This window comes from Stegodyphus dumicola, chromosome 2 (assembly GCF_044657685.1).
Source record: "Stegodyphus dumicola isolate Sdum_Otavi_A_Nest chromosome 2, ASM4465768v1".
In the NCBI taxonomy this organism is placed as follows: domain Eukaryota; kingdom Metazoa; phylum Arthropoda; class Arachnida; order Araneae; family Eresidae; genus Stegodyphus; species Stegodyphus dumicola.
Window position 1 is genome coordinate 165309131 of NC_140769.1, and position 18881 is coordinate 165328011.

At 32.9% G+C, this 18881-nt stretch overlaps 1 long non-coding RNA gene across 1 annotated transcript; it reads right to left on the reverse strand.

The window, feature by feature from the left end:
* Positions 1–244: 244 nt before the first annotated feature.
* Positions 245–18422, reverse strand: LOC118187561 (uncharacterized). Its single transcript, XR_004757972.2, has 3 exons — positions 18139–18422; positions 7222–7281; positions 245–592 (listed from the first exon to the last, which is right to left on the reverse strand). It is a non-coding gene; the product is annotated as an uncharacterized LOC118187561 (long non-coding RNA).
* Between the last annotated feature and the right edge of the window lie 459 nt (positions 18423–18881).

The following is an 18881-nucleotide window of genomic DNA, read 5'->3' on the forward strand; positions in this document are numbered from 1 at the left end:
CCGAAAAAAAAATGTAATGTTTCATTTCGATCCAAAAAAAGTTCTGGCATAATCTAAGTACTTCATTGCAGTTTCATTATTCCTTTGTTTAAAGAATAATTTTGTTTTTATAGCTGAGATTGCAATTTGTTTGAGATAATCGTAGTTCTGATTATTAATCTTGTTCTTAAACCGGTTTTTATCTCAAAATAAAACTTTCAAGATAAGGCCTGGATCTTCTTTTTTGGATGAAAATGCTTTTTAATATAGTTTCATACTATTTTCTCGCAATAACATTTCAGTTTTATAAAAACCAGACTCAGCGTAGTAAGAAAGAAAATTACTAATAGATAGTAAACTGGAATATTATTGAAAATGTCGTAAATAACTTTCCTTAACGTGAACAATTTCAACCATTCAGTTAGCAAACATAAGGATCGGGAATAATCAAGTCGGAAATATTTGAAAACACTCATAAATTCAAATAAGTATTCGCAGCAATTTCTGTTATTGAAAATTCTGTGAATCTTGACTCCTCTCTCCATCAGGGCAGACTCGGCATTTTGAGAACTCGAGTCGAATCCATGCCAACGAGTCCGATCCCAATTCCGAGCTGAAAAAAAATGTTAAAAATATGAGATCTGCTAGTTTATTTAGTGGCAATTTGTATGTTAATAAAAATTTTAAAATTTAAATTTATAATTTTATACTAAAAATTTTAATTTTTAATTAAAATGAGCTATGCAATAAAAACGTGGTTGGGAAACATCATGCATTCAATTTCATTAACTAGTATTAATAAATAAACTTTTCATTTCAAAAGGCTAAAATTCCAGCACTCTGTTTCTTCAGCAAACTTTTGAATAATTAAGCAATATTAATCGAACTAAATTACGCTTTAATTTCTTTAAAAGAGAGACATTTTAAAGGAACTAGCATACTAGATATACTCACTTATACTAGATAGCTCAGAATTTACTTCAGAGCAAAAAGGAATGCTTTTTCGGTAGTAATGGATGTAGTCTGACTTATTTATACAAAAAATATTGCAAAACCACAATAAGGTTAGTCAGATTACAAGGTTAATTTGTTTTAAACTTAAATCCCAGCTTATTACTCCAAAGGGGCTTTTTTTCTGAGGGACTATTGTTTACGTTTTGCGATTTTTTGCCGAATCACTGTGAATGTCCGTTTCACTTTTCAAACTGTTGCCGCCAAATATTATCGCCCTGTAAAGTTGAAGAAATTAAATAATGAAGAATCTGCATAGATGTATGTATGTTTCTCGCATTATAATAAAACAAAGGTACCTAGAGCCATCCAATTTTGAATGACGTAATCCTACTACGAATATGGGTATCTGGAAGCCTAAATTTGAAATTTGGAATTTGGTTTATTATCGATTTTATATTTTGTAAAACTTTAACGAGTTTTTGATTAACAAATTCAACTATTTGAAAGCGAGCAATGGCAACAATATACGGGGAAAAAACCTTTTTGTTTCCAGAGCGCGGAACTGTGTATCGGAAATTCTAAAGAGAGGTTCATTTTAAAATTATTTTGCGACATTGCTATTAAAACGAAATTTATGGTTTAAGTACGATCTCGCTAATAATAAATAAAGGTAATAGACAAAATGTTAAAAAAACGCCCCTTTAGACGTAATTTAAAATCTGAAACCTTTCAGATTTTCTTTTATTTATTATATATACAATTTCAATTTATTGCGAAGAGTTTCAGGTCAGTTTTCAGCCCTGCCTTTAGTGCTTTTTCAGTTTAAAACATCAACGCATTTTATTAATTAAGCGTTAAGTTTCATTAAAGCATTAAGTTTCATTATTTTTTAAGAAATTTTCTAACTAATGAAACCATAATAAAATAAGTTCAACTAGATTTGGTTTAGTTGTAATACGTGCACGTGTTTAAGATAAATCAGAATGTATAAATTGTTTCTAAGTTCCCATTATTATTATTGTTTTTAAATTTGATTATCACAGTTTATCAAAATTTGAATTACAGTAATTACTTTAGATTTTATGCTAAAGCTTTAAAATTATAATAAAAGAGATCTTAGTTTTGTTTTAATTATGTTATCATATTATTATAGTTTAGTTAATGATGTTATTACAAAATTTTATAATTACATTATCCTTGGTTCTTCCTTGCGTACTTTTACATCTCGTTAATAGAGTCACTTGTGCCAAATCTTTACGGCTGACCTTAAGATCATTTTTTTTTTTGAGACGAAATTCAATCAAATTTTCAGTTTTTTCTCCCCCTCCCAGAGTTTACAAATAGCAATTATTCTTGCTTTAATTTACTGAAACTTGTTTCGAAAAATGATGGTATTTCTCTTTATATATTTCTCTTTATTATTTTTTCATTGCAGTAAAACTTGCATTTTTAAAGATATTTTCATTAAATTTCGTTAGATTCAAAGTAAGTTTATCAACCACGAGTATAATCATTAAAGGTCTACATTGATTTCCGAAAGTTAAGCAACAAACGGGAAACTATTGATAATTCAGAAAATATCCAAGCAAACGGACAAAATTCGATCACAATATTTATTATACCTTTCGCAACTTAAAAACACAAGAAAATGTTATACAAAGTATTTACATTTTATGGTAGCAACATGAATATAAAATCTCCTAAATGCGGACAAACACATCAAATAAAAAAAAAAAAAAAAATCTCAGTAATGAGGATCATCACACCGAGCAGCAAAACAGACTTGACAGTGGTGTCTCATACTGTTTATGATGCTGTAAATGGGCACCCTGGGTAGCAATGCTCATTGATCAAATAAAGTAGTTCTAGACGAGTCTAGGATTTGGGAAAGGGCTGGGAAGACAAACACCTCCCGAGAGCGTCCCACACAGGCTGAATGAGATTAAGATCGGAAAAGCGTACTGGTCTTTGGATTTTGACTGTAGTTTTCTTCTTTAGCAAATTGGAGTATAGGAAGAGAATTATGAGAGAGACACAATGCAAGCAGCTATAATCTGCTTGCAAAATGAAAGTATCGCCAATCGTCTCTGCTTCTGAGCATTTAGAGTGTAATACAACAACACACACAGGTCTGATGGTCTACCTAAATATATTCCTCTCCATACATGAATACCTACTGAATAGATACTTTTTTCCCGTATGTTAGACAAAAGATATCAAGTTTTTGCTTCTCTTCATATGTAGACATGTTGCGAATCACTGTGCAAAGTAAAACAGGGCCCATCAGTGAATAGATCAGAATTCCATTCATTTTCAGTCCAGGTTACATGACTAAATGCCCAATTCAACCGCTTCCTTCGGTGGCAGGAGTTAAGCGGGAAGCACAGTACCGGTCGCCTTGCAAGCAGACATCTTTCATGTAGCCTTCTGCATACTGTCGTGGTTGATACTATCCTTCCTGTAGCAGAAATATGCTCGAGTGAATTTAAGCTGAGAGGGTGTTGAAATCCTGTTGAGAAGTGCACTAAATCACAAGTACGGTTATCAGCAGAAGTCGTAACTGTTGGCCCACCTTTTGATAGGTCTTCGAGAAGCTGAACCAGTGGTTAGACATTAGTTCCACAACTGGATTACCATGGAACAGTTAACGTTTAGCAATTTTGCAACGGCAGGCTGTTGTTGATCTGCTTCTAATCGGCGTAATGGCTCTACAACGCAGTTCTGCTGGAAAATGTCGCCTCGAATTCATTTGTATACTTTGACTATCTCGAAGTTGTTTAATGAACAGCGATGCGCTGGTCTTTTGCATAATGCTACTCGATGCAGTTTGCTTTTATTCGTGATGTATTCAAATTACAGGAATTTCAAACTACGTTTATCCGATTTGTCGCGATTTTTCAATTTTATGCTTTTAAACTGAAACTTTTATTCTAGGAAAAGCTGTTGAGGGCGCTGATGTGTTTTCTCACTAACGTTATCTATACAACATCCTCAAAACGTTGCAAGTGTCATTGGTTATCGACATAGAGTTCTGTGCAGTTGTGAGCGCATCATGCCGGAACTAAATGAATTGGAGCATAGCAAACTGGAGGGGCCCGTATAGTTGGTGCTTCCATTACAAAGGTAACTGAAGTGTTTGGACGCACAGTACTTAAGATTTTTAACTCATGCACGAAAACACACATCACAGCACGGATGAAAAAATGCGTTGAGTGATCATGACAGATGATCATTGAAGAGGATTTGTGATGAAAAATAAGAGTACAACAGCCGCAAAAGTGACTACTAAACTGAAGGTCACACTAGCAAACCCTATCAGCAACAAAACAATACAAGGGATCTCCATAATCAGGGTATTTTTGGGCGATCTGCAATTCAAAGGCCAGTCGCCAGTGATCAAAATGTCTGTAAGAGGAGAGAGTACTCTCTCCTGCTAAAGTCGTAAAACCAAAACTGTGGAGCTATGGATGATTATCATTTGATCGGATGAGTCTTGACTTCTCAGCGAGTTTACGTCTGCCGAACGCCGTCTCTAGCGTATGACAGAGACTGTATGCTGCCGAGAGTGAAATATAGCGGAGGTTCGGCCATCATTTCGGAAGCTATAGAGTGGTATTCCACGGGACATATTATTGCTGCCCAAATTCGCATTACTGTCTCGGATTATGTGACAATTTTGGCTGATCTTCATCCCATGGTTATAGCCGAAAACATCGCGAATGAATACGTCTCGGAGAAAACAATGCAAGGCGAAAACGTCGTGGTACAAAACATTGTGGGAGGGAAAAAGCAAAGAGAAAAAAAACATCGCAGTTCTAAAACATAGTGGTACAAAATATCCTGGTCGAAAATAAAGCAGTTCAAAAACTTCCCAGTTTAAAAATATCGTTGTAAAAACTAAAGTACCTACAAATCATCGCATGGTAATAACATCGCACATATGCGTTTTTCAGGTTTAAAAGTGCATTTTCTCATAATGGTTTGAGAGCGCAAGAAGTAAAGAGGGTGAAAATGTTACCGACACGTCAAGAGTGAAAGGAAACAAAAGAAGATAAAATTTTCACTAAAACAATAACAGATTAGCAAACGTCAAAGAAAATAAGTTGATAATTAACTAAGCAATTTGTACAGAGGTAAACTCATGCATTCTTTGTCTTCCTTTTTCTAAACATTTTTAGACTGCATTTTTCATGAAACATTATGAGTAAAACTTTACAAAAAGATTAATTTACTAAAAACCTTTGTTAATTAACTAAGTAAATTTAAATATCCTATTAAGTGCTATAAGTTGCATTAATTTTCTACTCATTTTCAATTTTTAAATGCTTAAGTTTCCTTCTTACATTTTCAAGAAAAATTTATTACTTCGCTCAAAAATATGAAATATAGAAGTAGAAATATTCTTCTTTCCTTTTGTACTTCCAGATCATTATACGAAAATGCACTTACAACTTTTAAAACTTGAAAAAAGCATATGTGCTATGTTATCGTCATGCGATGATTTGTAGGTACTTTATTTTTTACAAAGATATTTTAGACGACATTGTTGTTTTTAAACTGCGAAGTTTTTGAACCATTTTATTTTCAATCACGATATTTTGTCCCACGATGTTTCGTACAACGTTCTCGCCTTGCGTTGTTTTCTACACGACGTTTTGTATGCGAAGTTTCTGCTGCGATGTTTTCGGCGAACAAATACCAAATTCAGGCTTCGGGTGGAGGATTATGTTATTCAAAATTTGATGACTCTAGGTACAGTTGTTTTCTCACAATGCACATACAGTCATGTAGATTCTTCATTATTTAGTTTCTTTAAATATAATAGAGGGCGATAATATTTGGCGGCAACAATTTGAAAAATGATTCGAAATAAAATGCCGTTTTGAGACTATAGACCTTCAAGGCTAACGCCCATTTAGCTAAAAATATCATACTATATTCATGGAAATTAATTTTCATGTTCAGCTCGCGAATATCTTCAGATGCATATATTAAAACTCACAGATGGATTTTTATCGTTTAAATAAACTATTAGATTGTTACAAATGAAATTCCCTTTGAATGACGTGAGGTTTCCACTGGTTATGAAAGAGAGAAAAGAGGTTTATGCAGTTTGTTAGTTTGTTTTAATATGAGACAGTGTCACACGTGTGTGATGCAACTGTTGTAGTAGTTGCTTCGTTCAACTGTCGTTAAAAACTGAATACTACCGTTCAAGTCTATCGTGTAAGCCAGTCAATTAATTTACTACGATTTTTTTGAGCCCGAATTGAGAAATTCGCAGCTGCTGTAGTAAAACATCACCAGTGAAACATTCTGTTAAGGAAAATCTAGCGAGAAATGTATTTCTTTTTTGTTTCCAAATTTTACTCGCGATATCCGAAACTACGAAACAAAAAGAAGTTGTCTCTCTTCTATTTATTTCAATGAATTAAACGGTTTAATCGAATCATCAGATCCATGACAAACTAATGCTCGAATACTTAAATGTAAAATGTAATTATGAATGAAAAATGAGTATTCTAGAACAATCGTACACATTCATTGCAGTAGCAGAGAGGGAAAGACGCTCCATGAAAGACTCAAAAGGTATCTACAGTTTAGAGTTTCAGTGGTGCTATTCATAATTCAATCCTTCCACGAAGTGAAAGGATAAATTCAGCTTGATATTGCATGGTTGTGTGGCAAATGTATGTAAATTGTACCTCATGCAACCAGTACTTGGGAATAAGTATGGAGTCCCTTTGTTTCAAGCTAATGCTGGACCACATACGATTGTGTCAACTATACAGCAAATAAAAAGTGACACGAAATCGTGCTTCGTTTTCCATACTCTCCTGACAGTTCCCTAGAAGATCAGTTTTAGTGCACATGAGCCTTTTTTGTTGTCATAAAATGCTTCTCCAACGATTCTCCAAATTATTGGGCTATGGTGAATTTCATCCCTTTCACTGATTTTTTGAAATATATTCTAAATGATGTTGTCAATATACTGACAACAATGTAGTGATACTGTTGGAGATTACTTTAATTGTACGTGTCCAATGCCTATACACAGCTAAAGCTCGCCATTGAAAAAAAGAACTTACAAGTATTCTTATTCAGTTCGTTTTCAATTGTTCGTAATATCGGCCGTTTACTTTGAAACGATTCAGTATTTCCAGTCTGCGAAATTTAGATTTAAATTCATTACCATAAAAGTTAATGGTCTAAGGATGAGAACAACTACAGAAACAACAGAAAGTAAAGAACTATTACAGAATTTAATTACAAACAAATGTAACTTACGGCATGAGAAAAGATATTTTGAAAACACATCTTCTTCCTCAAAATGTTCAAAAACATATCCTGGATGGAAAGAGAAATAATGAAACAGTTTCGACAAAATTATATTCTAGATGATCAGAATCACTAAGAAAAAATTATAATAGTAATATCCCAGTTATGTATTGAAGTTAAATAAACTATAATAACCTGTCCTTTTTTAGTAATTATATTAACTATATCTTTCAATATTATGAAAAAAAAAAAAAAAAAAAAAAAAAAAAGCTTTAAAAGCCGCAAACATAATGTGGAATAATAGTGCATTCTATTATATTTCCTTTGAAATGTTACTACGTAGGTTAGCAAAATACTCCTGTTCGCAAAAGATTGGGGGTTCGAATCTTGGTTGAGGTACAGATCTTTGTGACTGTAATATCTATAAAAGCAGAGACGTTTAAAATCCACTGATTCAAAACATTTCTCGAGTGGTTGATGGAAAGGCAAGAAAAACATAGATCCTCAGATTCTAACGGCGGAAAAGTTCCAATGGCCAGAAACTTGCTTATTAAGCATTTGCCTGGAACTATAGTTAAATTCAACGATTATTTAACCCTCTGATCACCAAAAATATCGTACAAGATGCTTCCACTGGAAGCAATCGGTGTTGCATTTTTAAGTAGGAGGAAAGGCAATATACATACAGACAAAATCTTTAGACGAGAGTCGAAACTACATCTTTGGCATCGGGTTAATAGTGAGTTTCCACTAACCACTACCCCATATAAACGGATCTGTGACTAACAAAATACTTGGCTGTTGTACTACTCAATAGTTATTCATTGATCTATTCGAATAAAGAAATTTGGAATAAATAACATCTTTCCAATACCAAATCAGTGGCAAGAACCGAAAAATAATTATATATTCAACACAGTGACAGCGTGTTTAAATAGGACATTGAAACGGAGTTTGGTTTCTAGTTCTCGCGTTTTGAGTAAAAAGAATTGCTTTTCCTTTACCGAAAGAGTTTTATATGATGATAACACATGATGTAAAAGCGTTTAAAAAACTTCCCGTGACTGTGCGATTGTCGTTTCGAAAGTCCGTGAAAAATTCCTCTTTATTTTTAAAGTTATCACAGAAACCAATCATGAAACGCCAGCACGCACGTATAAACGTGTTTTGAAAACTAAAAATCCACAAACCCATCTGAATGACAGTATGAGGGAAGAATTCACAGAAATATTAAAAGAGTTTAAGATAAAGGAAATTAAACGGATACATTTTTTGGTAACTGATGGCTTGATGTTCATTCAATTATATTTAATTTCCTTGTACTGTTTGTAAATATACTAGCATCGAAAGAATAAATTGCTTTCGCTTTGACGTTTTTCTAAAATGGCGCTTAATTGAAACAAAAAACATGGATTAAATTTTTTTAATGATGGAATTTCTGTTATAGAAACGTTAGAAATCCTGTTAAAAGTTTTTGAAGTCAACACTGTATCAGAAATAAGAATTTATGAGCGGTATATGTTGCTTTAGTCAGTCAGAAAATGAATCTAAGATGTATCACGCTCTAGTAGACCATCTGCTTCAGTTAATGAGCAGCATGATAGTTTAAAAAACAGCTATATTATTGAACAAATTCCTATGTTATTTAGATTCCGTTAAGCAATTTTCGACAATGGTTTTTGCAAGTAGGTAATCGCTTCTCGAGAGTGTTCCAAAAAATGTTGAACTTTTTCCAAAAACAGCAACGTGTTAAAATTCCTAGGTTCAGTTTAGTTTATTCGATTATGGCAAAGCATGCAAGGGCTATCTGCCTAAGAGGAGGAATGGCTTCGTTGAGGACTTTTTTACGGGAAACTAGCTCGTGTCTACGTTACACATAAGGAAAAACCACGAAAACGCTCTTGCAACCAGCCCATTCGCCTGGAACTAACCAAGGTCGAACTAGTACTACTATTTATTAACGTTACCGCTCGGCCACTGGTGAGCTCAAGTGGCTTAAGAGAAGGCTAATGAAGCAGAATTCTTCTTAAAATGCATTATGAATGGTGATGGAACATCAAATTATGCAAAGACACATCTCAATTATCACGAAATGTAGCTCAAAAAGGGAAACTAGAACGAAAAAGACTCAATTGATCAAAAGTAAAAATTATATTTACAGTATCTTCGAAGGTTATGGTGCTGTGCTTTAATTTTTACGAACTGGCTAAACTGTTAAAAATATTATTCAAGTATTTTGTTGTGTTTGCCTGAAGCAATTAACGGATCCGTTAATTATAAATTAATGTTACATTTACAGATGATTTGCTCCACGATCCTACATTAGCTCACAGTGAACTTCTTTATGAATTTTCTTTCGTCTAAATTAGGTAAATACAAGCTGGAAAAATCTATATTTATTTAACACAGAAATTTGTGAATTTTTCCATTGTGTGGATTTTTGTTGCGACTTGTCTCACTTATCTAACCGTAGCATAAGAAAAAGTCCACTAGGTTTACATGGGGAATGAGCGCAGGATTGCGCTTGTTACTAGTACCTTATAAGTGCACCTTATAAGCTTCTTAAGGCACCTAATAGATGACAGTAAAACTTTACATATTCCGCCCCAGTTTTGACATATCCTCCTGGAGGAATTTTATCCGTCTTCCACTTTCTTTCCTACCACAAAAGCATTCAAGAGGACTTTAGGCCGTGCATTTTAAGTTCCTCCATGGCGTCCAAGACACTACACGTTCATAAGCATCCAAGTCTTTACCCCCAAATTTAAGGCCAACGTTGCGGTGCCAGCAAAGTTAACTACTATCCTAGCGGTGTGAAGTTTTCTAAATTCTATGGTTAAAACTGCAGCTTTGTGATCACCGTTGGAAGCCTATTAATGCACACACACACACACACAAAAAAAAAAAAAAAAAAAAAAAAAAAAAAAAAAAAAAAAACGCTATGAATTCTGATACGATTTTATAAAAAGAATTTTAAAACATGGTTTTACGAAACTAGAAACCAATGTTGATATATGAAATTACAGTCCGAGGGGAGTAGTTTGAAAGGAATGTAATAAAAGCTGAGTATTAACTTGAAAACTTGCGTTTTGGAAAATCATTCCCGATACATTTTGATCACAATAGTATTATATTATAATTTTTTATCAATTAGCTATATTATTTAAGTTGAATAAAGATACGAATTATTAAGAATTTTATTTACAGCTTTTAATCAGACAGTTAAACAATTATAATTTTAATCTGGAAGATGAAATAATGAGCTTATGTTGCTTCGAATGCAGTGTTCGGAGAACAGGCTATTCTCCAGAGAGAGTGGAAATTAGATTAATTACCTTTATGTTAGAATAGTTACTCTCATTAGATCGAGCGGTCTTGGTAGAATGCTGTGATTTAACGCAACGGCCCTGAAATTGGAAAGATTTTTTATTTTACATATTTCTAACGTCAGTATCAATGAAATAAATAAATCATACTCTTGATGAGAACAAAAGCACTGCGTATTCTGTTAACGCATAGATATAATTATTCCAAGATTGCATTGTTATTGCATTTCTTTTACAGCTGACGTATTCACGAATCTGAACCTAAACACTGCTTACATTGCTGAAGTGGAGAAGTGATACTTCTTTTTCGTATGCATTCGAAAATTTTCCGTTATAAGGCAATCAGCGTATTTGTTTTCACTATAAATGACCTATCAGAGAACATAATTTAACAGAATGAATGCTATAAATTATATTTATGATTCTAGATGCAGAATAAAGCCTACTTAGCGCATATTTTTGACCTTAAAAATGTCTTTAGTGAAGTGTTTCACATATTTTGGCTTCATTATATTACACTATTATGCCATGTAGTATTGTCCTCATGAGTTTTAAAGAGTTGCTAAAGTACGCGCTATTCAATCTTGAAGTTTCCTTTCAAATCATACCTACATTGATTTATAAACTGAGGGTCTTAAAAGCAATCAACATTGTTCATAATAATTTTATTTATTTTACGTTTTAATAGTATAACCAATTGATGTAATCTGAAACAAGCTTCATTTATAACAATATCTAGTTAATATTTATGATCACTTGCAGAATTATTTTAATTAAAGAAAATGTTTCTAATACCATTTATTACTTACGTCTATACAGATTTTTTATATCCCCCGCCCCAGCTGAGAACTAATAAAATTAAAACTTAAATTTAAGAAAGATTTTTAATTTCTGCAAATATCTATCATTTCTGTTACTCAAGAGATATATCTTATATAAATCTCAACACAGAATGAATTGTACAAGATATATGCACAGGAACACGCTCGTTCTTTGATCATTGTTAAAATTCAAACTTAATTTGATATTAATTCGGCTGCGTTCTTTTGAAAGTAAAATAATTTTCCCTTAATAAATAAAATTATAATTGCGGCAAGACTAATAATTTTCCATTAAAAATAAAAATTAATTTCAGTGGAGTTTGAGATCAATCGCAATACATGGCTTCTTCTGCCGACATTATCAGATTCATTTTGGAAATGATGCTGAATCAAAAAAGGTATCTAAAAGAAATCACAAGTAAAGAGAAATACGCAAAAATAGTCATAATTATATAAAACATTAAAAAATATATATATGACAAATAAAACTATACAATTGATACCTAATCTTATTGTATTAAATCAGAGAGAAACTCATAGAGTTTTTTTTCTATACTTATTTCAAGAAACCTCAATGTGTCCACACTTGTTGACATATTAAACATCTACATATAAAGAGTTTCTCTCTACAGCCGTACTATACAATTAATACAAAAATTAAATGGAAAGCAAAATTAACGAGATATTTTGCACATCTTACAAATGTCCACTCAGGAAATCCTTATTGATAAGAAGGCATCTATGCAATAAAACTTTTTATCCCATGCACGTGATTGTTTATTAGTATCGATAGAGCCATAATCGATAAAACCAGTGCAACAATGCTGCCGTATCGAGTGACAGAATTTAAGAATCATAAAACTTGCACCGAACGGCTAGCGCTGGACCTGTTGATCCCAGCTACAATATCGGCGATACATTTGCAAAACTCCTGGACATTAGCGTGACAGAGAGGCTAAAAGAGAACATATTTGATAAATACACTCTATAAAAACTGTCGGAGGGCCTCACTGCAACAGAAATTCAAATAAAAAAGACGTATTGCAGATGTCAGGAAATTATTGGTTTGGTTGGGTTTATTTTTTATGACAAAGCACACGAAAGATATCTGCCTAAACGGAAGGATGCTTTGGAGGACATTCTAAGGGAAACTGCCTTATATCCACGTTTCACGTGGGGAGAACCATGAAATTGCTCATGCAGGCAGCGCATCTGCCTGGAAGACAGCTCATACTGAAATACAGTGTTCAGCTACTTAACTGTTCGACCGCTGATGGGCTACGTCAAGAAATGAAGTCTCATCATTTGCCACTATTAAACGGTTGGTCGCACCCTTCAATCGTGGATGGGAATGCATCGGAGAAACATTTGCAGTGATAACAACGAAAACTTCAATGCTATGATGAATATGGTCATGGAGATCGTCAAGTGACTGTGAAAACTGTGTTTGGAGGTTTGTAGATATCAAGCAAACGTAGAGGAAGACATCATCCTTAAAAGTCTCAATTAGTCCCCAGAAACGTTTGAAAACGAAAGGGAAGAAGAAGGGTTAGTTTTGTCCGATTTTGCGATGAAATTCTCTACCATCAACTGGGAATATTATGTCAATCTGATATACAAACTGAGAGATGGTATGGAGAAGAAGGAGGTGAGAAAAATCAAGAAAGGGGTCATCCTGCATCAAAATAGTATACTTTCTTATAGTGCCACAATTATACAAGCTGCTTTATCACCTCACTTCCCTGTCCACCCTATTTTCCCGACATGGTCAGGACAAATTTTTATCTGTTTTTTGCTAGGATATCACTTCAGTGCGTGCAAAGATGTTATTGATGCCGTCTTTTAGTGGTGTGAGACTCAGGACAAGTCATTCTATAATCTGACATTAAACATTTGCAGCACAGAATGCATAGACATATTGAAATATCGTGTAGAGAAATCATAATGAAAAAAAAATTATGGCTGAAACATTCTCTTCACTGTAAGACTCAAAACCTTTTTTCCCCCTTACAAATCCGAAGCCAGTAATGGCTACCACATTAACACGTCATTTCGTAGTGCAGCACGTCCTGTTGGCCTTAGAAGGAATGTCTTCCAACCTTAGTACCGTCATAGTTTCTCAATATGTATGTGAGATATAAAACGTATGTAAGTAAAAGTCTAACTTTAATTAACAATAGCTCTAAAATTCTTCGTTTTAATTTGGGTATTTCCCTTTTTTTGTTCTAAAAGTAGAAATTGGTTACAATAATTTTTCTGGACTGTGTCTTTCCAAATTCATGACATCTTATGTAATGCTTACCATTGCGAACAGATCTTATCCAATCAGATTAAAGAAACTTTTGGTTATACATCTCGCGCTTTACTAGATGCGGGCCCTTTTTTTACTTGGCCTTGCTGCTGCAAAACATGCATCACTTGCCTCTGCGTTCTATTGTTCATAGTTTGAAAACGTAAGCTATTAAACTCTAAACCAACATTTAGAATCTGATCAAATACCAGATTGTTAGAAGATGAAAGTATACTTTGTTGTACTCTTCCCCAGTGATTATACACATGTATATTATTCCTTGCATCCTATTCTAAGGGAAAATGAAATTAGTGATAGAACATACCCGTAGTTCTCCTAAGTATGCTCATAATGCTAAAAATTATTTTTTAAAAAGAATCATGAACTGGCTTTTGAGTGCTTTATCAGTCGCATTCCTCTAGCCGTAGTTTTAGCAAAAATGCTATCCCTCACACATATTAGAACACAATTTTTTTGTATTATTATTGTAAGGTAATATAAAATTTTCTTCACTAAATATGTAAGACCTAACTTAAATATACGTAATTAAATACGTGTAAATTAAATATGTGTATACCTAACTTAATTGTTAGCCTTAATTCGAATTTCGTTATATTTACACAATGACAAAAGCCAGTAACCTTGTATAAGGTGTGTGTATTGAGGATACGGCAAAGCACACTAGGGCTATCTGCCTAAGGGGAGGGATGCCTTTCGTGGAGGACTTTCTAAGGGAAACTGGCTCGTATACACGTTACACATGGGGAGAACCACGAAAACGCCCATGCAGCCAGCCCGTTCGCGGGATTCGAACCTCGGACCGAACTACCAGTGTTCAGCGATTTTACCGCTCGGCCGCTGGTGGGCTCCTTGTATAAGGAACAGGGTTTTTATTTGGTATTGTGTTAAGCATCGCACAGCCATCAGCAAGTAGTTACGCTTATTCGCTAGTAGGAGGACTTGTCCATACTTGTCCATTCAGCGTAAATGTGTGATTTTTACGCAATGGACTTTTTGTCAAAGTTTATTATGTTATTGTATTGTATTTTGCTAATTTTCTATGTTATTAATATGTATGTTGTTATTTCTATGTTATAATCACTTACACATTGCTTTACGTTAATAAAGTTTAGATTGTTTTATAATAAGTAAAAAATATTTTAATACAATTTCATGAATATGTAAAACAAGGGTTGTTTGCTTTTATACTGAATAAAACAGGTTTTCAAAAGATTTTTAGGAGAAGAACTGCAATAGTTATATAACGATATTCAAACAAAAATTTCCAAGTCCTGTGAACTTTTACCAATATTTCTCAAAATATTTAGGACAACTTTTATGATGTTTTGAGAGAAAACGAACTCGCAGACTTGATATTCGTGCCGCTAAGCCTAATTGCACTGAAAATTTAAATAGAACTCTAAAATTTGCATTTATTGTTGAAAATGTTATATGCAAAATTTTGTTTAAAATTGTGGTCTCAAACTCATATTGCACGCGAGACAAATGCACGAACTGAAAGTAGCTGAAAAAAAACCAAAATAAAATAAAAAAAAAAAAAAAAAAAAAAAAGAGAGAGAGAGAAAAGGAAAATAAAAGAAAAATAAAAGAAAAAAAGGCGGGGAAAGGTAAAAAAAAATTTTTTTTTGGGTTAGCGAAGCAAAAGTTTTCATCTAAATTTAAAATATTTTGCTTGCATATTTGTTCAAACGTGCATATAAAAATATCGCAAAGAAAAAATTCAAATTTATACTTATTTTCTACCTGAAACCTAGAAGGTGGTACCTGAAAGAAATTTTTGTCAGTCACAAAATGTAATTGTAATTCAAATGCGCTAATAGCGCGTTTGAATTACAATTTCAGATTAACTATTTATTTCTAATGCAGTGAAATAACCACTAAATAACTTACTCTTTAAGGAAAAATCAAGAACCCGAAAATTTCCCAAGCAGTACAAAACTGAAGAGCAAACAATCACAATTAAGACACTTTTTTTTTTTTTTTTCTTTTCTTACATTTTTCTATGACGCATACAAAAAATAATATTTGTATGCAAGTATTAAGTTGGTTGTTAATATTTGTATGTAATATTGTTTCTTGTTACACCTTTCAGGTACAACACCTCAGCATTTCGATTTTCACGAAGTTTGTAATCTTGGAGGAAAATAGTAGAAAATGTCTTCATCACAAATCGTAGGTACTCATCATCAATCTGATTCTTTTAGTGGGCTTATAAATATGCAGATACGAAACAAAAAACTGTTCACATGAGAATGTACTCCCAAACAAAATCATTATTCCAAAAAATCCTAACTATGATATCCTTTATTCTTAGATAAGTATTAATGAAAGTTAATCAAAGTTGTATCTTCAAATCTTCCAATAAGTTTTAAATTAATTAATTATAATTTTTGATTTTCCGGAAAGTTACTCATATTCGTTTTGCAGTGCAAATTAATTATTAATTAATTATAATTAATTAATGTGCAAATTAATTAATCAATTAATTATAATTAATTAATGTGCAAATTAATTAATTATAATTTTAGATTTTCCGGAAAGTTACTCATATTCGTTTTTGGTAATGAAAATAATGTAAAATTGAACTTCAAACTACTAAAACCTTACACTTTTTACTTCCTTGTAGGAAGTAAAAAGGAAGTATTGTAATCGCGAAAAGTTTCAGGCAGCATATTTCAACGAAAATATCCATTTTGACCGCTTTCGAATGCAATTTAACGATGTTTTTGCGTGATATCTGTACGTAAGGACAGAATAAAAGACTCTTTTCCTCCAAAAAAAACTAAAAAACTGCTTTAAAATGAATTCTGAAGAGAATTTTTCGTGGCGTCCGTACGAACGTACATACGTACGTATACGTACGAACGTATGTACGTGCGTGCGTACGTACGTATCTCGCATAACTCAAAAACGAGTAGCTTCAGAACGTTGAAATTTTGTATATAAGACTATTATAACATGTAGATGTGCACCTCGTATTTTGGTTTCAATCGGCCGCGCCAAACGTATATAAATATATTTATAAATATATCCACTCTGTTACCCGGCTCAGTGATCTCAGTTTCTTTACTCTTATATGTTTGTAAATTGCACATTTTTTGCTTTAAAAATGATTGAATTATGTTGTTTTTATCTTCCGGTTAAGGGTTTTATGCCTTTAGTAAATCTGTATGCAATATTTTTAGAATTATCAACAATTTTAAAATTGTTTAAGTGCCGCTAAGCCTAATTTGATGGCGGCCATTGCTCTTGTTTACATTTGAAACAGCTGAGTAGCGGATTTGTTGCCAATCTAGAGAAACTTAGCTTCGCAACAACAAAGATAACGCCTTCATTTATTATTTAAATCATGCTTAATCCTTTCTGGAATTTTTTCGAGGAAATAAGCGTTTAAGATTTACTTCGTAATTTTTAATACATATATTTTGAGTTTTTATGTGTTTTTGCCTTGTCGCGAAGTGAAAACTGAATTAATTGAATGAGAAATACTCAATCGTCTGTGAAAAACTGTTTCTTTTTTGTTTTGTTTGCTTAATTTATTTTATGCATAGTTCTAGCTTTATTATAGTATTTGAATAGAACATGTGGCAACGAATAGAAAATTCTTTAAATGACATAAATTTTGTGCATTCTGAGTTAAAATATGAACGAAATATAATACTGTTAAGTAAACCTAGCGCCAGAGTGTCGCTGTGGTAAACAAAGTGAATTTTAAAGAATGCATTTATTGTATTGTGGTTTATGCGCTGTCGGCGAAGTAGGTTTAATTCAATCTAATAAGTTTAAATGAAATGGAAGAAAAAATGCGTATAATTTAATATTCCGTACAAGGAAGTCATGGGGTGTACACATCAGATTTTTTAATTCATGTCGTAATAATTCTGATTATATTACGAGAAATGCATTCGCGGGCCGTATAGAAATCATTGGGTGCTGCATGCAGCTCGCGGGTCGCCAGTTTGAGACCATTGCTTTAAAAAAATGTATAGATCAAAATTTAATGATTTTTTCAAAATTATATGTATCCTCACTGGCAAACGCTCTATCTTTTTTTTTTTTTTTCTGAAAAGGCTTTTCTATCGCTAAGTCTTTTTCTCCTTGAAGAAGGTAATAATATACAAGATAAAACATATAATAATATACAAGAAGGTAATAATATACAAGATAAAAAAATATGTAAGTCAAAATTATAATTTAAATTAGCATTAGCCTGTATACTTCATTTTAATTTGGGTATTTCCCCTTTCTGTTTTAAAAATATAAATTGTTTGTAATAATTTTTTCTGGACTGCGTTTTTCCAAATGAATCCGTTTTATACCATCTTATATAACGCGCAGCATTGCGAACAGATCTCATTCAGTCAGATGAAAGAACCCTTTTGACTCTATATCTCACCCTTTACATTATCTCTTGTATATTATTACCTTCTTTGCTGGTTGCGTCATGGAGGTAAGAAAAGTATCTTACTTCCTTATCTCCCATGGGTTGCGTACCCTTTTTCAAGCCTGACCTTGCTGATGCCAACACTCCTCGCTTGCCTCTGCGATCTATCGTTCATGCCAGGAAGTGCAAGCTATACAAAAGTGCAGGGTGATTATCGCAGCCATGATGATGGTGCGAGAAGAATATGTATCATAAGAATTAACTATACAGAAATACATTGTCCTTTCGTCTTTAGTCTCGTCTGTCTGTGAATGTTATCTTATATATCTACTCAGCTATCTTCTAATCATAGAGATATTTACAGAATTTATTATACAAATAAATATGTATATGAATCTACTCACCTAAATAATTAACTGCTAATTCTCAGGAAATCTACCCAAAATTTTAAATATGGAGTATTTGACCGCCTGTGTCGAACTCACTAGCAAGATATGGCAGAATTTTTAAAATTTCGTAAAATCGCAAAAAAAAAAAAAAAAAAAAAAAAAAAAAAAAAAACGCTGCATCGCCAAATATAGTTAGATTTGTATATTTTCTATTTATTGTTTACTTTAAGCAGTTAATTCTTTTTAACATTATAATGCTTCTGAATAATCAAAAGCATTTTCAGTTTTCGTTGCATTGCGTTATTTCCTATAACTTCACTATATCGAAAATGATTCGTCAAATTTTCAAAAGAGCTGCAATTGGCACTTAATTGAACTTTGAATTGTTTCTGACGAAAACACAATATTGCTGCGTACGTACGGGTTCGTAATGGATTG